Source organism: Ictidomys tridecemlineatus, chromosome 10, assembly GCF_052094955.1.
Source record: "Ictidomys tridecemlineatus isolate mIctTri1 chromosome 10, mIctTri1.hap1, whole genome shotgun sequence".
In the NCBI taxonomy this organism is placed as follows: Eukaryota; Metazoa; Chordata; class Mammalia; order Rodentia; family Sciuridae; genus Ictidomys; species Ictidomys tridecemlineatus.
The window spans coordinates 67,037,759-67,061,767 of record NC_135486.1 but is presented as its reverse complement, the minus strand read 5'-3'; the positions used below and the strand labels follow the sequence as shown (position 1 = coordinate 67,061,767).

The window sequence follows — 24,009 nt, the reverse complement described above, 5'->3', positions numbered from 1 at the left end:
CTTATTTTATACTAATATCCAATATTTAATTTATTTATCATGTTTCTGTTTTTCTCATATTCTTGTTTCATTTTGCATATTCTACCTCTTCATGGGTACATCATAAATATTTTTTTGCCCTGCTTCCTTCTTTCTGTCTTCTAGACTATTAATTTCCACTGTTGGAATGTCTGCTTCACTTTTTAAATTATTTTATTATGAAGAATAGCATTAATGAAAAAATTTTACTGAAGTATATTTTTCTTTTAAAATTTAATAAAATTAAAGCCTGTCACTCAGGTTTAAAAATGAAATACCCATAGCATTTCCTCCCCCATCTCTTTGATACATTTTATTTTTATGCATCATAAACCCCAATCTATATCATTGTTATTTAGATAATCAATCTATTTTATAAGATGTAAATACAGAGAAAAAATTATATGGTCCATGTAGTGACCATTCCTGGTGGTATTTAATAATTCTGTTATTTATTTATTTTGTAGATCAGTATTTTCATTCACTATCATTTTTCTTCAACCTAAAAGATTTCAGTGTTAATTGTTATGAGAGTTAGTTGGTAATATTTCCAGGTTTAAAAAAAAAAAAACCCTTTTTTTTGAAGGGAGGGAGGATACAATATCTTTATTTATTTGTTTTTATGTGGTGCTGAGAATTGAACCCAGTGTCTCACGTGTGCAAGGCAAGCACTCTACCACTGAGCTACCACCCTACAACCTATTTTTAGGTTTTTTATAAATAAAAATGTTTATTTTGTCACCTGTGAAAGTTTCTTACTGGGTGTAGAATTTTAGGTTACAGTTGTTATCTTTCAAGTCCTTTCTTTCAGAAGTTGTTCTACAATCTTCTCATTTGTATTTTTTCTGACAAGAAATTTGCTATCATCCTTGTATTTATTCCTTTGTACATTACATTCTTATTTCTCTGGCTCTGCTTTTGATTTTTTTCTTTATAATGTTTTTTAATAAATTGGTTATGGAGGGCTTAGTGTAATCATCTCCTCTTCCTCCTCCCACTCCTCCTCCCCATTCCCTCCTCTTCCTCCTTCTTGTCCTCCTGCCTTCTCCTTCTCATGCTTGGGGTTTAATAGTCTTAATAGTCTTGAAGGTTTTAGAAACTTCACTCACATCTGAGCTAAAATTTCATGAAATCAAAAAAGGGCCTATGTCACAATTTGTTGTATGGAGTTATAAAGATGTTGTCAGTCCCAAATTTGATCTCCTTTTCCTAACTTCTTCATAGAGCTTGTTGTACATGCATGTTTTACAACACAGGTCACACGTGTGTTTCAAACCTCCACATTATGCAGATTAAACACCACAGAGACTATGAGTACTTTTCCCCCTCAACAATTAAAGAGCATCAATTTTAGGCTATATATTTGTACTACTCTTATTTATATCAAAATTATATATAGTCTCTCTTCACTCAAAACTTTAATACCAGTATAGCTGGACTTTCATATTCTCTCCTTATTTTGTTCTTCCTATAAGAATTACATTGACATGCTCTACCATAACTCTCCCTCCTCTAATCTGAGGGCCACATTGCCCACCATGAACAACTTTTTCTGGTCTCCACAACATTTGGAAAAAAAGATAAATATCCCATTTTACAGATGAGAAAGCAATTCCAAGAACTTAAGTGATATTTCCAGGATAATCTTAAATATTTGTAGAGCTAAAACATGTATGCTGTCTTTTAACTTCTATTAGAAAGCATTTTCTCCTATACTGTTCTAATTCATTTCACGCAGTGCTCTAAGTAGTATCCTACTGACCTGTTCATCCAAAGGTACCCAATTTAATCCCATCATTAAAATGCTTTAGGTAAATCTGGCATATAAAATTATAATTAAAGCCCTTAGCCACTGGCTTTAATTAGCTAAGAAGTTCCATTCATGTTTTACAATTAAGTGATTAAACAATTAATTTTCAAATATTTCCTTAATGAAGTCATGATCTTCAAGAAACCAAATGCTTTAATTAAATTAAAAAGAATAAAACAGAACATTTGCATAGATTGAAACCTTCTGAGACAGTCAACACTCCCCGAGTATAAGTCAAGTACTTTCAAAAAGTATTGAGTGAAACAATTTATTTAATAAACAAGAAAATAATGCTTATCAAAATCTACCATAAACCAAGTATTGTAATGGATACTAATAGAATAAAATTCACATATACTATTTTAATCCTCACAAGAATACTGTAAAAGGTAGATAAAAATTACAAATTTTTTTAAACAAAGGTATGAATTCTGGCTCAGGGAGTTCAAGTAACTCTCCCTAAATAGCACAGCTATGAACTGGCAGAGCAGGAACATTAATCCATGTCTTCTGATTTTATGCCTAGTATCATTACCCTACAGAGCAACTCTATAGTCCCATTAAACTCTGTGCTCCCATTTAGTATCTCTTTAGCCATGCTGTGTCTTTTAATACCTCTGCCTCAGTTAGCTCCCTTATAAAGTGGGAAATATAATAACAGTCATGTCATAGAGTTGTAAGAATTAAATAAACCAATATGTATAAAGTCCCTATTGGGTACATTATAAGTGCCCAATATAGATTGGCTGTTGTTTTTATTACTTCTATTATTGGTACATTTGTGTATTATTTGGTTAGTTCACAACGCCTTTTCTTAGCTTCAAAAATTATCATCTGAGGTTGTAAAAATAACATTTCCATTCCAGAAATGGAGATGCAAAGGCTCCAAGGGACTAAATGACTTTTCCAAAGAATTATATCCAGAAGAAAGAACAGTAAGGACCCAACCTTGTGATTTTAAACCTCCTATTGTTTTCCATAACAATAAAGCCTTAATTCAATGATTTCGTATTACTCATTCCTCCTGTCCATTTGCTAACCTATTATACTAAATGCCAATTAGCAACATATGGTCACAATTAACTCTGTCTTCAAAAGCACAGTGAAGAATGCCTCTTCTAAGATAGAACCTTACTATAGGAGTAGGGGCTTGACGTGATAAAAGTGATTCCAGGCAATCTCATTTTGGACTATAGTGTCCAAAAGTACAGAAAAAGGCTAGTGGGATTTTCACCTATTTTATCTCTCCCTCAAAGGATTGAATGATCCACTATAGAATTTGTTGTTTTCCTAACTGTACTATCAAAATAGCCAACCTTATTTCTCACTACCAAAGATTCTTCCTTCCATCAGACTTATTGGTCCATAAGCTCTTTCCCAGAACTCTGTAGTCACCCTTGAACCTCCCTTTCTCTGATTACCATTGTCTTCATTAATACCACTGAAAGTATATTCACTTCCATTGTTGTTAACTTTGAATTTCCTCAACTTTAGAATAAGCACTTTAAGGGCCTGAATCTATTTTTGGCTTCTGATATCCTCATATCATATGATTTGCTAGTGAGCATATATAACTTGTAAATGACAGATGGAGGGATGTTTGAAAGGATGATGGGTATTTTTTTTATGTTTCCAGGAAAATATAATTCACTGCTGATGAGTGCTATTATGGACTGAGTTTATACCACCCTTGATATTCTTCAGTAATGCTCATTTAATGGAGTTTTACTCATTTTGATTCCCAGTGAAGTACAAGCTATGAGAAATGAGTTGTGATATTAGTGAAACTCATACTGATATTTGAAATAAAAAGTAAGAATTGTGTTGCTATAAACATTAATGTGGCTGTGTCCCTATAGTCTGCTGTTTTTAAGTCCTTTGGGTATAGACCAAGGAGAGGGACAGCTGGGTCAGATGGTGGTTCCATTCCCAGTTTTCCAAGAAATCTCCATATTGCTTTCTATATTGGCTGCACCAATTTGCAGTCCCATCAGCAGTGTATAAGTGTACCTTTTTCCACCACATCCTCTCCAACACTTATTGTTGTTTCTCTTCATAGTAGCTGTCATTCTGGTTGGAGTGAGATGAAATCTTAGAGTAGTTTTGATTTGCATTTCTCTAATTGCTAGTGATGATGAACATTTTTTCATATATTTGTTGATGGATTGTTTATAATGTTTTGAGAAGTGTCTGTTCAGGTCCTTGGCCCAATTATTGATTGGGTTATTTGTTTGTTTTTGTTTTTGTTTGGTGTTTAGCTTTTTGAGTTCTTTATATACCCTAGAGATTAGTATTCTATCTGATGTATGAGGGGTAAAAATTTGTTCCCAAGATGTAGGCTCTTTATTCACCTCACAGATTGCTTCACAGATTGTTTCCTAGATGCCCTTCAGTAGATGAATGGATAAAAAAAATGTGGCATATATACACAATGGAATATTAATAAGCAATAATAGAGAATAAAATTATGACATTTGAAGATAAATGGCTGGAATTAAGAGAAGATAATGCTAAATGAAGTTGGCAATCCCAAAATAACAAATGCCAAATGTTTTCTCTGATATAAGGAGATTGATTCATAGTCCATTGGGAGGGGGAGCATGGGAGGAATAGACAAATTCTAGATAGAGCAGAGGAGTTGAAGGGGAAGGGAGGAGGCAGGGAGTTAGAAATGATGGTGGAATGTGATGGACATCATTATCCAATGTACATGTATTAGTCATGAAAAAAAAAAGGAAGTAACAAGTAGCTGTTTGTAACAAGTTTTAAGACACATTCTTGCATCTTGAAAAGTGTTGAAATTTCCTGTCCCTTCCTGGTCCCATACACAAAGTGTGTTCCTTCAAGAGAAAAACTAAGAACTTGAAAATTATAGGACATGGTTAAATGCAAATATTGGCTTAGTTTTTTCAGAGAATACAAGAAGTCATTATATATAACAGACTAAAATTTGCAAAATATTTAACAAATTGGATATATTTTAACATATATGAATTAATCCCTTGCATAACTAGGAAAAGAAATCAAGAACAGTAATTTCTGAGGGAAAAAAGATGGCAAAAAAAAAGTCTGTGGCAGGGACGAATTGTGAGCTCTGGGTTTCTAGCATGTCTCCCACATTAAATGAAGGGAAGGGCTTTTGTGAGGACAAATGAGCCCTAAGCAGAGGGATAAATACAATCTTTAGTTTGGATTTATCCTTGATCTGTGACTAATTAAAGGAAAACTTGAATTAGTTTGCACTTGATCTCATCTTGGAAAGATCAGTGGTTTTTCCCTTCCATTCTCTTCCTCCCAGGCCTTCCCATCCCACCATCAGAGTCACTTCAACTCAACTTTCCACACTGATGTTGTTTTCTTTCCTCTTTTCTATCTTCCATCTTCATCTAAGCATGGTCAGCTTGCTTTTCAGATGATTTTGTTCGTTTTGCCTTTGCTGTTTCGTCCATATGGCTATGTGCCCTGGGCTTTCCTTGGTCCATTTCTATTTTATCCTTGGTCATAATGCTCTCCGTTGTCTTTCCAAGTTTTGTAAGGATATAATAGAAGAGGCAAAGTACTAAAATAAATTTTCTATTTTCTGTGTTTTTTATCATAGACAATATAATATTTGACTGAGTTCTTATTTGTCTTTCATTTAATTTCATGAGTAGTGAGTGCCTTATTCTCAAAAGCGTAGCTATTGATCCATTCGTTTTATGAAATGTTTGTTGTCGATAGTTTAGCAAAGGGGTGAGCTTGGAATAACACTACCATTATTTGATCAGACAGAGGAGTTATTAAATGAAAATGGTTGATTTTATGTTTTCTACTTATATATTTTTTTATCAGTTAAATGTCAAATATTGCATGGCCCTCTGTACTAGGCCTATAGTATGAGCTTAGTATATGAAACAGAAAATATTAATATTCACTAACACAGAACACTTAAATCTTAGATTAAATATAAAATAATTACACAAGACTAAATTTATTGTTGGGGACACAAAAGCCCTAACTTTGTTTTGATCTCCCCAAGAAAGCTTAAGAAGTTAAGTACGTGTGTCAGGGTGATAAGGAGAATATCTGTTGCAGAAAATCTAAATAATTTAAATCTTCGACAATTCAGTAATTTAAATTCATTCCCTTAATAAATCCATATGGAACATTTAACTTTATAATTATTAGAAAGATGCTATTTTATGAATTTTTAGAATGCATTGATTGAAAAATCAACCTGAAAATAACTTGACTTTTGATTTTTTTCAATGTTAATTAAAACCAGTGTGTCAAATAGCCACCCTGTTTACTTGTGAGTTGACATGCAACATAAAATTAAATGAATATTTATTTCCAGAGTAAAAGGAAAGAGTTCAGAATAACAGAATTAGCACAAGTTACTTAATTTCTGAGTTCAATTCCCACATCTGTGTGAAATAGAGAATAATGTCTTGTTTATCAATGTCAATTTTGAAAGTTAAAGTAGGCCCTCTGTATAAATTATTTAGCATTAGCATCATCAACACTCCCATAAATGCTAAAATCTTTTTGATTATTACAAGATTGATAGGTTGTCATGGAAAAAAAGGCATAACAATAGGTCATGGGAATAAATAAAAGTGATTGACTTTACTTCCTGGGAAATCTTTATGAATGAAGAGTGATTCTTACTTAGTAGGAAAGATTGAATGGGAGAGTTCAAAGAGATGGCATGTGTAAAAAGCTTAGGAAAATGATTTTAGTTACTATTGTTTTTCATTAAAAGTTTCCTCCAAGAATAAGAATTATATAAAAACAATGAATTTCTGCATCAACTTTTATCCTTGAAGTTGCCTTTTTATTCTAGAAGATTAACCATGTAAATGCTTCTTTCTTTTAGAAGCTGAAAGTACATGTCAAAAGCGGTTCATATAAAGGGGAAAATGAAAATACTAAGAAAGAATATTGCTTTCCCAGAAACATTTTTTGATAGCTTATTTAAGGAAAAACATTGCTAGAAATATTAGTTTTTCTATTGTCCCCCTCCCAATATTGTAGGATAGTCTGACTCACTGGATAATAAAAGGCAATTCAGGGGACAGAAGTTATTAACCACCTAACAACAAATGAAATTACAAATCTCTTGCACAGTTGCAAAAGCTGACATCCAGTTCCCTGAATATTGTACCTGACTACAATATTCAGGGAACTGGCCTGCCACTGAACCTAACAAGAAAGGGTCAGCACAGATATCTCTGTAGTCTGAAAACTCTTCGTTGGTCTAGGTCTGGAAAAATGTGGGGTGAATTGTGTGCATGTGTTTTTTTGCTGAATGCTTTCAGTGTCTTGGCTGAAACACAAGAAACACTAAGAAACACCTGAATCCTTGTAGTTCATGTCCTTCTGAGTACCTCATTTTTCCACTTATACCAGTCTGATTTCCAAGTATCCCATTTGTTTCTTCTATCAGACCCTAGAAAACACATCATGGAGTATTTTGCAATTAATAACTAGTTCATGGTTTACAGTGGACCAGAATATTGCATGATCCTGGTGGATTTACACTAGACATTAAATATTTTTTAGGAAACCAGTATAGAGCTACTTCTAGGACAGGATACAAATAATTACTCTTTGGAAAAACTAAGAATTCAAATTGGAAATAAAATGCATAGCTGGTGTGATTCTCCATCCTGACACACAAACTGCAAAGTTGGGAAAGTTAGTGAAGTATGGGTCCAACAAGCCATCTATGAAGCCAAGTGCAACATATTTTAAAGATGGTACCAATAAAGAGAGAATGTGTGTGTGAAGAAAGAGTAATAGAAATAAATCAAGTACTGGAAAAATATTACAGATATGAGAGAGAATATTAGATATTATTAACACCATGAGAATCAGAATGATTTATCCAAAGTCATTTATTTAATTAGTGGCCAAGTTCAGTTTGAAATTCAGTTTGTGTCTCTCAAAAGCCACGTTCTGCTCAGTTCATCAGTAGTACTATTCATAGTGTAAACATGCAATTGGACTAGAGGAACCTGCTTCAATTCACTGAAAAAAAAATATGCAAACAGTTTTTGTGCAAAGTCCAGAGCTGATATTCCACTGAGACTCTACTTGCAACCATTCTGCCTGATCCAGAAAGGAGAGAATGAGGTAGAGACTAGAAAGAAGATACAGCATGGTCTGTGGAAATCTCCATTCGTGAGTCAAATGAAACCTTGCAGGCAACTGAGATCTCAGTGCATAAAAAATTAAATCTCAGGTCAAGAGTCTCACATTAAAAAGAAACAAAGATGGAAAGTTTGTTTAGGGTAACTAAATAGAATTATTTCATCTCTTATTTACCATTTCTACCATTTCCTGCACATTCCATGTCATTTTTCTTCCAAGTCTTTGTTCCCATTACTGCTCCATCCTCAAATGCTAGCTTGCCTCTGGGACCTATAATAATTGTCCAAACTCTAGTTCTGTTCAAAGCCCACCAAAACTCAAAAATCAGATACACTAGGATACCCTTTCCTTCTCCACATCCCTCTTGTCATTTTCCAGTTAGCTTGGAGGAGTCCTCTCACAGTAAAACTTTCTTAAAGGCAAGAGATATTTCATATACATCTTTTAGATCAGCATAGTACTGGGGACACAATTGCTTTACAAAGAAAAGTTCTTGACTTATGTTGCTTATCAACCATTGACTATATGTCTGTGAACACCTGACTGGAGTGACTTCCAAAGTGTAGCTTATATTTTACAAACATATATCAACTGTAACTCTATAGATACTGTGTTCTCTATGAATGTATGTGAACTCTAACTCTGTAGGTGTGTAGTACTATAAATACAAACAAAGCTTTATGTAGATGAAAACTATATTCATAAAAACTATAATTAATTTACCTACGTTTGTATGCATGCACATATATACATGTATATGTATTATACATACAAATATACATTCACATATGTAAAGCTATTTGTACATCTATGTATATATGCATTTGTATATATGTGTGTGTATACATAAATTTACCAAATTATTTTGTAAGACAAGTTTACAGAAAATGTTCTTTCCTATTTACATCTTTTACAAAACCTATTTCAAAAACCATTTCTAAATTGTCACATATTATTTAAACAAACTGTGTGTGTGCATGTGTGTGTGTGCATGTGTGTGTGTGTGTGTGTGTGTGTGTGTGATTGTAAAATAATTTTCCAATATCCCTCCTTTCCCCATTGAATATGCTTCTTAAATTTCCAGGTCTCTGAACATAGCTAATGGTATACAATAGACAGGCTCATTCAGGTGAGCAGAATATATTGATTCTTATAATTGTATTTATCCAAATATGTAACGACTACACAATTTTCTAATTTTTTATCCAACTGGCATGAACACAGATATGCTGAGATTAATAGAAAATGCCAACCAGTAAGAAATACAAGGATTCTGCATAATGTCTTTGAGAAGAATATCCTCCTTGAAAGAGGATACAGTCAATAATAAATCAAGATGCTTCAGGGTTACATGAAGCGGCTGAATTTTCATCACCGGAAATAAGTCCTTTTTATTTAAATGAAATCACTCGTTTAGAGCAAAAATGTAGAATTTGAAATGGCAGTTAAGGTAGCTTTTCCCCAAGGGAAATATAGATGTATATGTGCACATTAATATATTTTAATGTTCTACTTCTAAAAGCTTTAGAAACTGGGAAATTTTAGAAAACAAAAATTAAGTGTTCATGATGCAAATGCTTTTTTTTGTTTTGTTTTTATAAAGGTGTTTTAATACTACCAAGTGTTGTAGGAAGAATAACCCAATTCGACCCTAACATTATCACATATTATTATTTTGGAGTATCAGAGTAGCTTTTGAATAAAAAGCCAGGCATAATTGCCTTTTAAGCTGCAGGCTTCTCCAGGTTTAATGCAGGAGAAATAAATGTGACTGCTAAAATTCAGTAGTTTTTTTTTTTTAAAAAAAAAAGAAAAAAAGATCTGAATTAATTACAAAAGAAATGGAGAAAAAAAAAAGACAGTGCTTAGGAGATGATAGGTTTTCCTCATGATGCTTCTCTACATTGTAACCATCAAGAAAATTAATAGACACTGACACATGGGAGTGGCACTGGGATTGCCATGTTTAAATAAAGGTGTCCTCCAGTGCATGTGCACACCCCACACACCAGAGTCTCGCAGGAGTGGCTTCTATTATAAAATGAAGTTACAGAAGGTGATGACTGGGGTTTGACCCTAAAATGCCCTCCTGACCTGTGTGGTTTGTGGATAATGCATTGACCTCAGCTAACATTTGTTTAGTTCATGGGACCAACATACTACAGGGAAAGGGGGCGTGAGTCGCTGAGCAGGGTGCCCTAGCTCAGGGGGGTTTATGGTAACGACTTTCTTTCCAAGGCTTCATTACGAATTTTACTGAATGTCTTATGAATGCTGTGTGGACTAGAATCCCCTATGAGGCCAAGTTTTTCAGATTTCTCCCTTCCCATGTTTGTGACGGGAGTGGCCAGGAGAGGCAGAATCAACCCAGTAACAAGAGCCCGTGCTGCACAGGAGCAGATGAGATTCTCAGCCAGGCGCTTTGCATAAGTTTTGTGAACTCTGCAGTCTCCCTGGGAGAGTGCAAGGGAGGCGCTTGGCAGGGCAGCAGCTCAGATGGCAAAGGGCGCCCAAGGTACTGGTGCTGAGGAGCTGTGGTAGGAGCCAAGAGAAGAACAAACTCGCCCTAAGTTAATGATTAAAACTACAAAAACCTCCTGGACCTGATTTTACACAAAGGCATCTCTTCAGACATTGCCTGAACCCAGCTCTACCTTCTCACCTGCAGAGGCTCCCACCGTCCCTCTGCCTTGGGGTCCCAGGCCAGCACTCCTATCTTTCCACTCACTAACCGGGAATTCTTCAGGCCAGGGACACCTCATTTTGGAGGCATGGTGGCCTCTAGCTGGGGTGGGTGAAGTACCCTCCTTTATACTCTCAGGGCCTTCCCCCTGGACTTAGGCATGGCGTCTGTATTTCAAATTTCTAAAGTTGTGGGTTTGCCTCACTCAAGAATCACCAGTGCATGCGGAAACCTGGCATGAAGCAGCCCCGCAGTGAAGGTTTGTCAGATAGATTAATTTACAAAGAGAAAAACAGTGATGAGCAAAACCTCAAGTTATATTTAACGTGAAGCCTCTAACACCTGTCCCTGCTCCCATCGCCTCTTCATGTCATCTTAGATCCTCTGTCGGCTTACCCTAGATCTAGTGGCTTAATCCAATTCCTTCTTTAACATCTTGTGTAGAATATTATGCTTTCTTTATGATTACAAGAAAGTCAGTGCATGCATATTAAAAGATCCATGTTGTTCTAAGATATAACCAATAAGAGGAGAGGAGAGGAGAGGAGAGGAATAACAACAGCAGTGATAGAGAAGGGAAGTAAGATAAGAAAGAAAAAGATTTTATCTACTCTTTAGCAAGATTCCCCAAATCAGGCATCTGAAGTGACTCCCTAGATAAGTATGGTGCAGACCAGCCCAGCAGGCTTCCTGTCAAATGCATTTTCATTTGAACAAATGTGTTAGAATCCAAGAAGCCCAATTATACTTGTTGCCAACCCATAGACAAAGGACTGTCTCAGCTGGGCCTAGTGGTACATGCCTGTAATCCCAGCATCTTGGGAGGCTGAGGCAGGAGGATCGAGAATGAAGCCTTAAGTAATTCAGTGAGACCCTGTCTCTAAATGAAATATATAAAAGGTCCGGTGAGTTGACTCAGTGGTACCAAAAAAAAAAAAAAAAGACAATCTTTACAGTGTGGATGAGGGAAGTGGCAGTGACTTCTGACCTGTATCCATGCACTTAGTCCATGTGGGGGTATTCCTATACCTATTAAATAATATCCAACTACATTCTCCCTTCAGGGTCATTTCTTTGAGAGCCAGGATTTCTGGCTGCATACCAAAGGCTTAAACACGAAGTTTCAGAATCTGTTGTCTGCAGGCCATTGGATATGCTTTTGGGTAATGAGTGTTTTGTCCTACAGCAGGTTAATGAGATTTCATCAACTAAAACAACACCAGAAGCACTTATGATCATGATTTAGTACATCATTTTGATTATGAAATTTATGCAAACATAAATCTACATATCGCCGTAAACATTTAACTAAATTTGTAATTAAACTTTTAAGATAATTATAGGTTTACATGTCATTGTAAGAAGTATTACAGAGATATCAACATGTACCCCTTACTCAATTTCCCTACAATGAAAACATCTTCAAAACTACAGTACAACATTATAACCAGGATAGAGACATGAATACAAGCCACCTATCTTCTTCAGATTCTTCCAGATTTACTTGTTTAGTTTATTGTCAGTCACGTGTGTGCATGTGTTGTGTGCGTGTGTGTGTTGTGTGGGGTGGAGGGTGTACAGGTGTTTAGCTCCATGGAATTGCATCCTGGATGAGGGCTTGTGTATCCACCATTACCATCAAGGCACAGAACATTCTGTCACCACAGGATCCCTCCTGCTGTCCTCTTACAAGCACTCTCACCTCTCTCCTATCTTCAACCCCATCTATAACATCTATTACAGGCAACCATTTACCTGTTCCCCTTTCTATAATTTAGTCACTTAAAAATTGATATGAAAGGAATGATAGAGCAAGCAACCTTTGGAGCCGTTTTTTTTTTTTTTTTTTTTTTTCACCCAGCCTAACCCCTGGAGATGTATCTGTGTCATTATGTCTATGAATGCTTTGTCCTTTTTACTGCTGAGTGGTGTTTCCTGGTGTGTATAAATGGGTCCTTCATGGAAAAGCATCTGAGCTGATCCTAGCTTGGGGCTCTTATGAATTAAGCTGCTATGAACATCCACATAGCAGGTTCTATGCATTCATAAATTTCATTTCCTCTCGGATTAATGCCCAAGAAGGCAACTGCTGGGTCATATATTAGTTATATGCTTAGTTTTATAAGAAACTGACAAACTATTTTCCAGAACGATTGTAACACTTTACATTCCCACCAGCAACACACAAGTAGCCTAGTTTCTCTATCCTGACCAGTATCTGGTATGATCACTACTTTTTTCTTTAGCCATTGGGCTAGCTGTGTGGTAATAGCTCATTGTGGTTTTAATTTGCATTTCCTTAATAGCTAAGGATGTTGGACATCATTTCATGTACTTATTTTCCAACTGTATATTCTCCTTAATAAAATTTCTCCTTCACCTATTTCTAGTTGAATTGTCCTTTTGATTACATTCAAGTTTTGAGAATTCTTTATATAATTTAGATACTAATTCTTTGCTCAATATGTTGGTTTACAGATGTTTTCTTCTAGTCATTAGTCTGGCTTACCCTCTTTGGGTCTTTTGTAAAACAAGCATTTTCAATTTTGTTAAGGTCCAATAGATTGAGTTTTTCTTGAAAGGATTGTGCCCCTGGGTCTCATCTAAGGATTCTAGCACAATTTATTGAAAAGCTTTCTTTCCTCCATTGGATCCTTTGTTCACCTTTATAAAAAATCAGTCGGGCTTATTTGTGTGGGTCGATTTATGAGTCATCTGAATTTTCAAATTCAAACTTGGATGTAAATTTTAAAAATCATTTCAGATAACAGACACTATCATGGTCCCCATGTCTGCTCTTCTCCACTTTCCTGACTGTGAACACATCCTTCTAAGGTGGAGGTAGGAAGCAGTGCCTAGCTCCTGGGTGCCAGGGCCAGGTCTTGTTCACTGCTGCACCCTAGGGCCCAGGAAACTCAAACATTAGGAAAACGCTAATGTCTGTTGAGTAGATGAGTGAAAACAAACAAAATCATAAGCATGATGATTATGGATGAATGCATACTTTAATTTAAAGAATAAGTGAACCAAGATGCAAGGGTTTTTTGTTTTCTTTTGTTGTTTTGTTCTTATGGTGGACCTGGGATGTACCATAAAGAAAGAAACAGCAATGTAAGTTAATAGTATGATGAAAGAGGTCCTGAGCAAATCCTCTGACGACACAGAGATGCTCGCCATACCTTAGGTGGAGCTCTGCCTCACATGGTTGTGACAGTTCACATTCCCACCAACAACACATGAATAGCCCTGTTTCTCCACCCTCACCAGCATCTGGTGTGGCCACTATTTTTTTTTTCTGTAGCCATTGGACTAGCTGTGTGGTAATAGCTCATTGTGGTTTTAATTTGCAATGCCAAACACCAGGGACCATGCAGAAGACACAGCCTCTGCATGTAAGAAACTTCTTTTCCGGAAGGAAATCCAACTAGGAATATGGAGTACATTTGAGTTAGAGTGAGTTAGAGATGATGAGGAAGAATCAAAAAAAATTGGAAAACATCAAAACCCAAGGGACCTGTGTGTCTCCAACACTAGACTCATTAGCTAGATGCCATCAGACATGTGACCTTCTGAGTCTGAGTTTCCCTGTTGGTGAAATGGGAACAAGCATCCCTCTCATTCAGAGTTGCTGGGGGAGTTAATAAAAGGGCATGTGGCCTAAGGCAGCCATCTGATTCCTAAAGACTCCTGTGGTTGTTTTATGCATAGATGTTCCAGCACAAATGAGCAGCTAGAAAAGTCATGCTCAGGAGCCTCGAACCTTGGGAAGTCCAAGCCTGAACACAGGACCAGGGGGCAGGAATCTGAATCCACAGTAAAGTCCAACACGCCACTCCTGGCTTCTCTTAGCAGGCATGGTTTGGGACAGGAGTCTCTTGAGGACAGTGATCTGGGATCTTGCTTTGCTGCCTCAGTTACTTTGTTTTAACACAAAACTAGTCTGATGAGAGAATCAGGGTGAAAGGGACACAGAATGGTCACAGCATAGACCCTCAGCACTGGCCAGAAGCGGTCTTCCCCACGCCAACTCTGGGTTTCTTCCAGATCAGCCCCACAGGCCTCCGCCATCCCAACACCTGTTCCCTTTGCGCAGCTTCTAGGCCAGTGCAGCTCAGTGGCTGTCCCTGTCTCAGACCCTCTGCTCCGTCTACTTCACATTCTCAGCTTTATTACAGGTAATAAGCTCCACCCCTCCTCTGCAGATTCAGATGTGTTCCTTCTCCCCCACATTCTTCCTTTTTTTTCTTTTTAGACTGTGAAAGAGGACAGAATTGTATGTTTCAAAGAATCCTGTGGCCCAGTTTAATGTCACCAGCACGTGGGAGTTGATTATCCTGTGTTGGTGATCTGTCCTCCGCGTGGTTTAGCTTCATGCCACTGACCAGGGAGCTGGGGACACCATCTTCCCTTAAGCCACCAGCCCTTTCACCTGTCAGATCTTGACTCCTATTCTCTATATTCAGTTAGTTTTATTGTTTTAGATCAAATGTTGAACATAAATAAAACTTTCTGACAAACAGCACTCACTACTCAGCCTTTTTGAGGAACACTACCCCGTGAAATCCTCACCCAATTCAGCTCCACAGGGAGTCATTCTCTCTCTTCCATGTTTGCACATCTTTCTCTGACAACCGAGTTATGGTTGGAAGTTGGTGGCTTTAGGCAGGAGTTGGTATTTGCTAATCTATTCCACCATGTGTGCTTGAACACATGTGATATCTTCGTGGCGATTAAAAGGAATCTGCTCAATCATGAAATTCAAGTTACAAACCAACATGCCGACAAGGAGAAGTGCAAGAAAGGCAGGAAGTAAGGGGTTGTTAAGTCAGGAACAAAGCGTGCTTTCATGGAAGGTAACTTCTGAGACTTTACAAAAGCTCCAGCAGAGGAGGGCTGTTCTTCGTAGAGACCCTGATCCTCCTCTGAGATCTGAGGCCTGTGAGCGCATGCTCCACGGAGACCTGCTGAGTGATAAACAGACAGGACATGCGAAGGAATCCTCAGATCATTGGAGGGTCGCACATCTAGTCTCAGACATTGGACACTTCACATATTGCTCAAAAGATGTATAAATTTAAATTTCCTCAATCCAAATAACATTTGTTGAGCATCTATTGTGTTCTAGGACAAAGCATATTATCCATTCTGTAGGAAGATTAAAATTTATTCTGGGAGACAAACACCTAAATGAATGAATGTCATTTAGCATAATGTGTTCTGAGAAACAGGTGGTGTATGAGGTAGTGGAGCCATGACCAGATCAGGCCATCAGGAAATCAAATGAAGCAGACAATGAAATCTCAATTCTTCTTTCTGCAACTCAAGACAAATTGCAGAATAACGGGACATTTCCTTTGACCAGAAAACCTTGAAAGATCAAGAAGCAAGACAGGTGCTGTGCTCTTTGAATTCTGACCACCTCACCCTATTGTTTTTCCAGACAATAATGAGGGTTGCACAGGTGTGCACACACATACTCAGACACACATCAGAGCACGAGGAGGGATAGACTCATTCCCCTGTTACTGTGATTAGCTTTTTCCACGCAGCTGCTAAATGCTTTTGGAGAGCTTACGTTGAAATTTCAGCTAAAAAAAAAAAAGTCACAGTTGATGTTACTTTGAACAGCTGGTGGTTTCCTCCACTCGCTCCCAGGTGGCCACAGTTCCAATTTGTGGCTAGCCTTGTCTTCAAACATCTCGGGGCAACCAAAATACGACAGGATGACAGATCGTCCTCTCAATGGATACTGACAAACAAATTAGTGCAAAGATGCTTTTCGTAGCAGACCAGATGTGTTGAGTTCTATCATATGGAACAAGCAATGAGAAACTGTCCGTGCCCCATCTGTGCCTTTTATTTTTTATTTATCTCTCTCTGTCTTTTTTTTTTCAGTCTCCTAATGCACTATCATGACAAAGTGCCAAATTTGCATGCGCTTTTAATGAGCATGTTGAGAGACTTGGCCTCATTGCCATGTCTAAAACTTTCCTAGGCTCTAACCCAAGAAATTACACCACCCAGCCACAGAACTCTCAGGGAGAATACAAAAGTAATTTGTAAATACTCCACTAGAACCTGAAACTTTACTACAAGTCAGTACCCACCAGGTAGCGGCCATGGAGCATGGCACTGCTTGTGTGATCTGTACCCTGGCTCTGAGATAGACTCCCAATGGCACGGTTGAGATATGGCCTTCCTGCTTCTCTTCATCAGACTAGGAGGTAGCTAGGTAAATAGCTCTGGGCTCCTCTTACCCCCAAAGCCACACTCAAAAATTCTAATATTCTCCGGGTTCCTTAGCTAAGATCAATCAGCAAAGTCTGAGAGCCTCCGGTATATCTAGAATCTCACTAAGAAGCAGGAGAAAAGGGAAGATGGGTCAGGAATGGTCTCCCCATCTGTCGAGAAGCCCAGCAACCCCTGCAGTGCCATGAACCCCCATGGAGATGCCCAGCAGTGTACTTCAGCCATGGTGAGCCTGACCCAGGGCTTAAGGCCAAGGGAAGACGGAGAGGTTTCTGGAAGTCTCATGGAATTGTGCAGAGTACCCAGCAGCCAAACACCATTTTAAGGAATGAATGGTAATCAGGTTAGTGAAGAAATAAGGGCAGCAATTCCAGGAGAGCAGGGAACCAGTGGTCTGAGCCAGGCCTGTAACCTGTCGGCTTCTCATCTTCATGAGGCTGAAGGATGGTACAGAGGTAGAGTTGGAGAGGTGAGCCAGAAACCAGATAAATCCCGGCCACAATGAGAGACTGTGAGGTTTCTGAGCAGGTAGAGAGCTTGTCCTCAGGTGCCCTTCCTTGGGGTGGGCTCTAGGAAAAAGTATGCAAGTTGGGGCACCTCTCTGAATCTATAAAATAGGAAAAGCACACATTCTACCTATCTCACTAGGTTGTTTTGTAGCTCCCAAGAGCTCACTTAACTGCAGGAGTTACCATTAGAAATTCCCAAAAGGTGGATGCTCCTGTCGCCACACTCCGAGTGGTCATCTTTATGAAGACTCAGTGTAGACGGAGGGAGAGGGAGCGAACAACAGGCAGAGGGTGTACTGATGTCCTTCATACCTGGCTGCTGCCCAAATCTGAGTGCTTTAGAAAAGCTCAGTGATTCCTTCCCATGTGAGTAATGGGCAGACTGCGTTCTCTGATGCACATTAACAGATTAGTGGCCACTGTGGCCACAGTCGTCAGAGTTCAATGCTCAGCTGTTTCATTCCATTTTCTGCTGCTATAACAGAATGTCACAGATCGGCAAATTGTAAGCAATATAATTTTATTTGGCTCATGGTTCTAGAGGCTGGGAACTCCAAGATTGAGTGGCCACTATTGATTGGCAAGAGCCCTCTTGACTTGATTGATTCCACATAATTTTAATCATCCTTTTGACATAACTTGACATCCCTGTTCTATTCCTCCTGCTGACCTTGGATCACAAATTTATGGGGGTCAAGAACTGAGTCTTTGTTTACATGCACAGCCTTGGGCTTTAGTGGAGGACTCTGGCCTTTTTTGAGCATCGTTAGCTAGGAGCAGCTTTCAGATTCAGTGTCTCAAGCCCATTAGTCTCCCCTAGAATATGAAGCCTCAAGATGTTTTTCCATACAACGCCAGAGGAAAACAGCCCATCTGATGGGTACATTTCTCAACCCCTCCTCAGAAGACCAGTATGTCAAGGGAAAGTGCAATTAGGCAAAATGTTTTCTTCCTCCTATTTTAGTCTAGAAGTCCTTCAAGCACTCTAGCTGGATTTAGGATTAGAAGATGACTTGTGTCCCCACCATTCAACCACTTTCCCATCAACATGTCCCCTGCCCTGGGGCTCCCTTTAGGTGGTGACAGGGTGGGTCAGCTCTCTTAACTCCACATTCCCTCGTGATGCATCTCATGGTGTTATTGAGCACCTTGACTATTGGCACGTTTCATACCCTGTCATCCAAGTTCATAAAGGCAAGATTTTTGTGTATCTTCACTAGTGCTGTCACCCCAGGGCCTAGACTAGTGCTAATTCTTGGTACATGTCAATAATACTTATTTAATAAGTTAATACAATTCTACAATGACCCAGATTGTAGACGATAAGAAGTTCAAATCCCTCTATGACCTGCAAACTCCTATAGCTTTTAGAAAAAGGCCAATTATTTTCCCAAAAAGGAAAAGTAGATTTTGTGAAACCACAAAGCAGCGACACTGAAATGTTTGATATCCCTTGTTTTAGAATTATTGAGTGTGACCAATTAATTCCCAGATCCTGAACAACCCTCTTGCCTGGAAACCTACAAATCTGAATAGGAGATAGGAACTACAGGATACATGAGTGGGCAAATGTGCACCGGTTTCTTACTCTAAGGCTTTGCCTCCCACTCCCTTTTGTCTAGATTAAATTAAGGCAGGTCCAATGTCCCTGTCCAGGTCCCATCCCTACTCCACCCAGCATCTTGCCCATTCTGGTCACCTGGGCTACCATCCTTGACTTTGACCAGAGCTGGAGAGAAGAGGAGCTTGAGCACCCCTAGTGGTGAGCGATTTTCATTAAAGCATTAGATGGAGAAGAGCAAAGGCAGAATCCCAGGTTGCGTGAGAGCAGGCAAAGGAGATCTGAGCAATGCTGGACTGATGAGAATTCTCCATTGTCACCTGGAATGGTCGGTCCATCTTTTCTTTACTTGCAGACTTGCTAAGGGTGAATGCATAACAGCAGCTCCTTTGGAAATGTGCCTTATAACCCAACACAGATTTTAGTACCGTGTTTTTCAAGACATTCTAATTTGCTGCTGGCCCTGGAAACGTGTTAATTGACAGGGTCCTCAGGAATTATATTTTCTTGCCCTTAACTTTCCAGATTCTGTACCCTGAGTGCAGAGTGAATGGTTCCGGCTGCAGGCTGTTGCTCACTCTCTGAGAACACCATGCTTTCTCTCCATATTTTTCAGTCAGGCTATTTCATATCCTCTGCCTTTTATTTTGATTCCTCTTTCTGGAAGATGAGGACCTGCCATCATCCATCAGGGATTTTATTCTTCATCGTGAAAAGCCGTAGCCCAGAGGCCAGCTTCTATTTGCTATGTAGAGACGGAAGATCAACCTCAACTCCAAATTTTATAAACCTCTTATAATAAAATCCCCTCAGATGTAAATGCACTGTCTCGATAATTAGATAAATACACCCGACTACTGGTTACCAGTCCAGTGAAGGATCTAATTATATTATTTTCAGTGACTGCGCTGATCTGACAATCTCCCATCAAATATCTGTCTCTGCTTTTTGCTGGCCTTACACATAGCTTTCGGTGTAGAAATACTTATAAAAGTAACTGCTCAAACATGAAGACCACAAGGCGGGAGCTCATTAAACAAAGAAATGGTGTGAGCTGTGCTATGTACTAGATTAGAACTGGAAATGATATTTCCTGCTAGCAGGTAAGGTATGGGCCTTTTAAATATTATTATTCATATTTAATCATGCACTGAATGCTCCTGCCTAATTGCTAAATGTTTTCTCTTGTGCTTAAATTTTATGCCACAGATTATTAAAAATTGACTTTACAATATTTATTTTACTTATCTTCTCAAGCCAGACTGGGCTTAGCCCATAGATTTGGTGAATTATTAATTTTTAAAGGCAATTTGTGCTACATTTTACACTTGGATGATGTCCAGAGAGACCCTGGTTTCTAGTCCAGAACTTACAGGACTGAATCACTTTGATTCATCTTTAATCTAAAGACTCTTAAAGTGCATAGCCAGAGATGTAAGAGCTAATGAATCCCTCCAATGTAAGTGAAAAGCTAACAAGCACTCAGTTAACATTTAGATTCATGGGATGAAAGAGGAAACTACCATTTCCAGCAGGTTATCTGAGCAATAACCTTGGACAACATAATTCATTCAGTTATATAACAAGAGCTGTTTAACCACATAATGAGACATTAATAAAAACCACCAAGCCCACAAACACTGCAGCATCACCCTGAATTTTCTGCAGATCCCCAGTGCCAGCCTTCTGGACTTACCACCACAGAGTTCACCCAGTTCATCTGGTGACACTGTGCCCTCCAAAACTCACCCCCGGCTTTCCTTCAATTCAGGCTACTTGGATGAAAGCCAAAATAAACTTCTCTTATGCCAATACCCATTTGATGTTTTTAAAAAATAGTACATGATCGTGAGTTTCCACTGTCTATTCACTAAATCTTAAATTTAAATTATTGATTAAATTTGGAGTAGGCCTCTAGGCACCAAAAAGGTAAAAATGATTAATAACCAAATGACTTGTCACCTTACATTCCTGTGTCTATATAAACCCCTGCTTTTTGTTTTCTTGTCTGAAAACCAACTTTGTCTAAATGTTTGTTTCCTTAGCACTGCTATTTTACCAAGATCCAGCCTTCAAAGTAGATGCCTTTCTTCTCTCTGCTATTCAGGAAGATAACATACAAAGGGGGTAGAGGAAGCAGGAAATTTTTCCTAGAAAATTAACAAGAATTGAGAGAAAGATTTATCTTTTTAGAGTGTCCCTGCAGGAACTTTGCATGCCTTGATCTATTTGCAGAAATTTGAATGCTCATTGAGCTTGAAAATCAATGTTTTGTCAGCATTGTTCACCCTAAAACTAGCCAGGGTTCTGGGTGGAAGACAATGAAGACTGATCCCATTGTTTTTCACTCACTCTGGCCAGAGACAGCTTTTCAGTGTAGACTTCTACATGAGCATAATGAAAATAATTTGCTCAGGATCCTGGAGAGGGGCTTTCTTTTTCCCCCAATGCAATTACAATTGTTCTGCGGATACCTTGAAGAAAACTTTAATTGTGTGACAATCAGTATTTAGAGTTTCTCCTTAGCACCTAGTGCCCTGTCTCTAGCCAGAGGACTCCCTTGGAATGAGGCAACAGAGGAAGGAAGATATGGCTGACTAAACAAAGGAATAGGTCTTTGATAAATATTAAAACTGGAGCCCTAGACCTGAATCCAGAGTGCTTTCCTGAAGCTTCACAACTGACTCAAAATTCAAACGCGATGTTTCTCTGCTCCAGGACTGATTTTCACAGACACTTTAACAAAATCCCACCAGGCTTTCTGCTCCAAAATCCAAGTCTCTACAAACATCTCAGCCTTCTGCTCAGGAAAGCCCATGGAATTACCTTCATATGGTTTTTTAAATGCACTTCAAGTAGTTTATTCATTAAACATTCTAAGCATTTGATTTACAAAGAAATGAGCAGGGTGCTTTCCACTAATAACCTGTGCATGCTGGTGCCTGCTCTTCAAGGATAATTTTCTATCGCACTGTGCAGGGCCACAGCACTCGGTGCTAATATGTGGGGTCGGTTTTACTCATCGTGCAAATACCTGTTGAGCACCAGACACTTTGGTGACATGGTAAGTGGAGAGCTGCTAAGTGGCAGCTCAGCACATCCTGATGAATACAAAGTCAAGGTCAGGAATGGTGTGCTAATCCCTGAGAAATGGTACCTGCCCTAGGCCTCAGTGCTCAGGACTTCCGTCCAGGAGGAGACAGTTCCAACCCATGCCACAGACATGGAAAGAGGGGAGAGAAAAAAACAGTAAGACAAAAAATACCAAAGCCAATGAGATCTCAGACTTTGGTCCATGTGTCAGGCAAATGTTGTAAACTCAATTCTTATCAACTTTGATATGATTTTAGAAATATCATTTATTCCTCTTTATCCTTGCTCACCTGCAAAATGATAATAAGAACAATAATAATATCCATCCTTCAACAAATCTTCATTGGTATTATGAGAGAATAAGATAATCTATACAGGAAATTAGCAGAGTACCTCAGAAATCTTTTAACAAATCGCTTGGTCAGGTCTATACTGTCCACATACTTTGTAACCATATGGTCTGTATTTCTTGACCATCTGGTCTACAATTCTGGGACATCTGGTCTACACTGCATGCCACCATCCACACATTTTCTGTGTGTGGATATCTAGTGGATATGTCCTGACTATCTGGTCTGTATTTCCTGACCATCTGGTCTACACTTCTTGACCATGAGGCTTACATGGCATACCACCATCTATACACTTCCTCACCATATGGTCCATACTTCCTGGACATCTGGTCTACACTGCATGCCACCATTCACACACTTACTAATCTTGTAGTTTATATACTTCCTGACTGTCTGGTCTATGCTGCCTGACCACCTGGTTTATACTTTCTAACAGTTGTCTACTTTTTTGGGGGGATCAGGGGGGACAGATGGTAGAAGGGTACTTACACTGAGCCAACCACTGAGCCACATCCCCAACCCTTTTTAATTTTTTTGTTTGTTTGTTTTTGGTTTTTTTGTGGGGTTTTTTTGGGGGGGGGTTGTTTGTTTGTTTTTTTGAGGTGGAGGAGATGCTGCTAAGTTGTTTAGGTCCTCACTAAATTTCAGAGTCTGGTTTTGAATTTTCAATCCTCCCACCTCAGCCTTCCAAGTCACTGTAATTGTAGGCATACACCACCTTACCCAGCAGCTGTCTACTTCTTGACCATCTGGTCTGTGTTTCCATTTACCATTTCTGGTCATCTCTCACGCGGGACTTGCTCTGTGGTTCCCACATCAGCAAAACAGGACATTCTGACAGGGCAGATCTGGCTGGGGCAGGGCTCCTCTAATGGAGCTCTCACCACTTGACTGAAGGGATGGGACCTGCTTCTCATGGAGAGTAAGGGACTACATAGTTCTCCTTTTCTAGGCGATGCACTGGGCAGAATGCCGTCCTCACAGGCTTGCAAGGGTCGCTTATAGAGTTTGACTCCTATCCCATGTCCATCTGTCCATCAGCTGAGTGCTCTATATTGCCCCATGCTGAGCAAACAAAGTTGGTGGGGGATGGGGACAGGAGCAATTACCAGGAGAGTGGCTATGGGGTGAGCAGGGGTGGACACCTGACCTAAGTTGGGTGGGAAAGGGAATCAGGTAGGGGCTGCCAGGAAGGAGGACATAACAAGGTCTTGCAGACACTTGGCCTGGCAGAGAAGAGGGTTAAGGATGGTGTCACCATGCTCAAAGGCTCTGGAAGCACTTGCTGAGGCCCAGTAGCACATGAGGAGACATATAGCTGGGGCAAAGGGGCAGGTCCGGTCTCATCTTCACACCCCAGCAGTGATTATACGCAAGGGGATTTTGAAGAGGGAAGAAACCACCAGATTTCATCCTAAATCAAACATGTGCTAGCAAGTCCCCCCAGGAGACCAGATAGGACTGACAGAGGGACAAGCTTGCCCAGGGCCAGAGATGAGGCCGGAGTGAGGTTGAAACAAGTTGCTGGTGTCAAGACCTGCCCCTCATATCCAGAGATGCATGGAGGCTGTGGAGCTGAGGTAGGTGTGGACAATGGC

At 39.1% G+C, this 24,009-nt stretch overlaps 1 protein-coding gene across 4 annotated transcripts in view; it reads left to right on the top strand.

Annotated features, from left to right (window-relative positions):
- The window catches only part of Adarb2 (adenosine deaminase RNA specific B2 (inactive)), a 479,503-nt gene that overhangs the window by 267,277 nt on the left and 188,217 nt on the right, over positions 1 to 24,009 (top strand). The window lies entirely within an intron of this gene.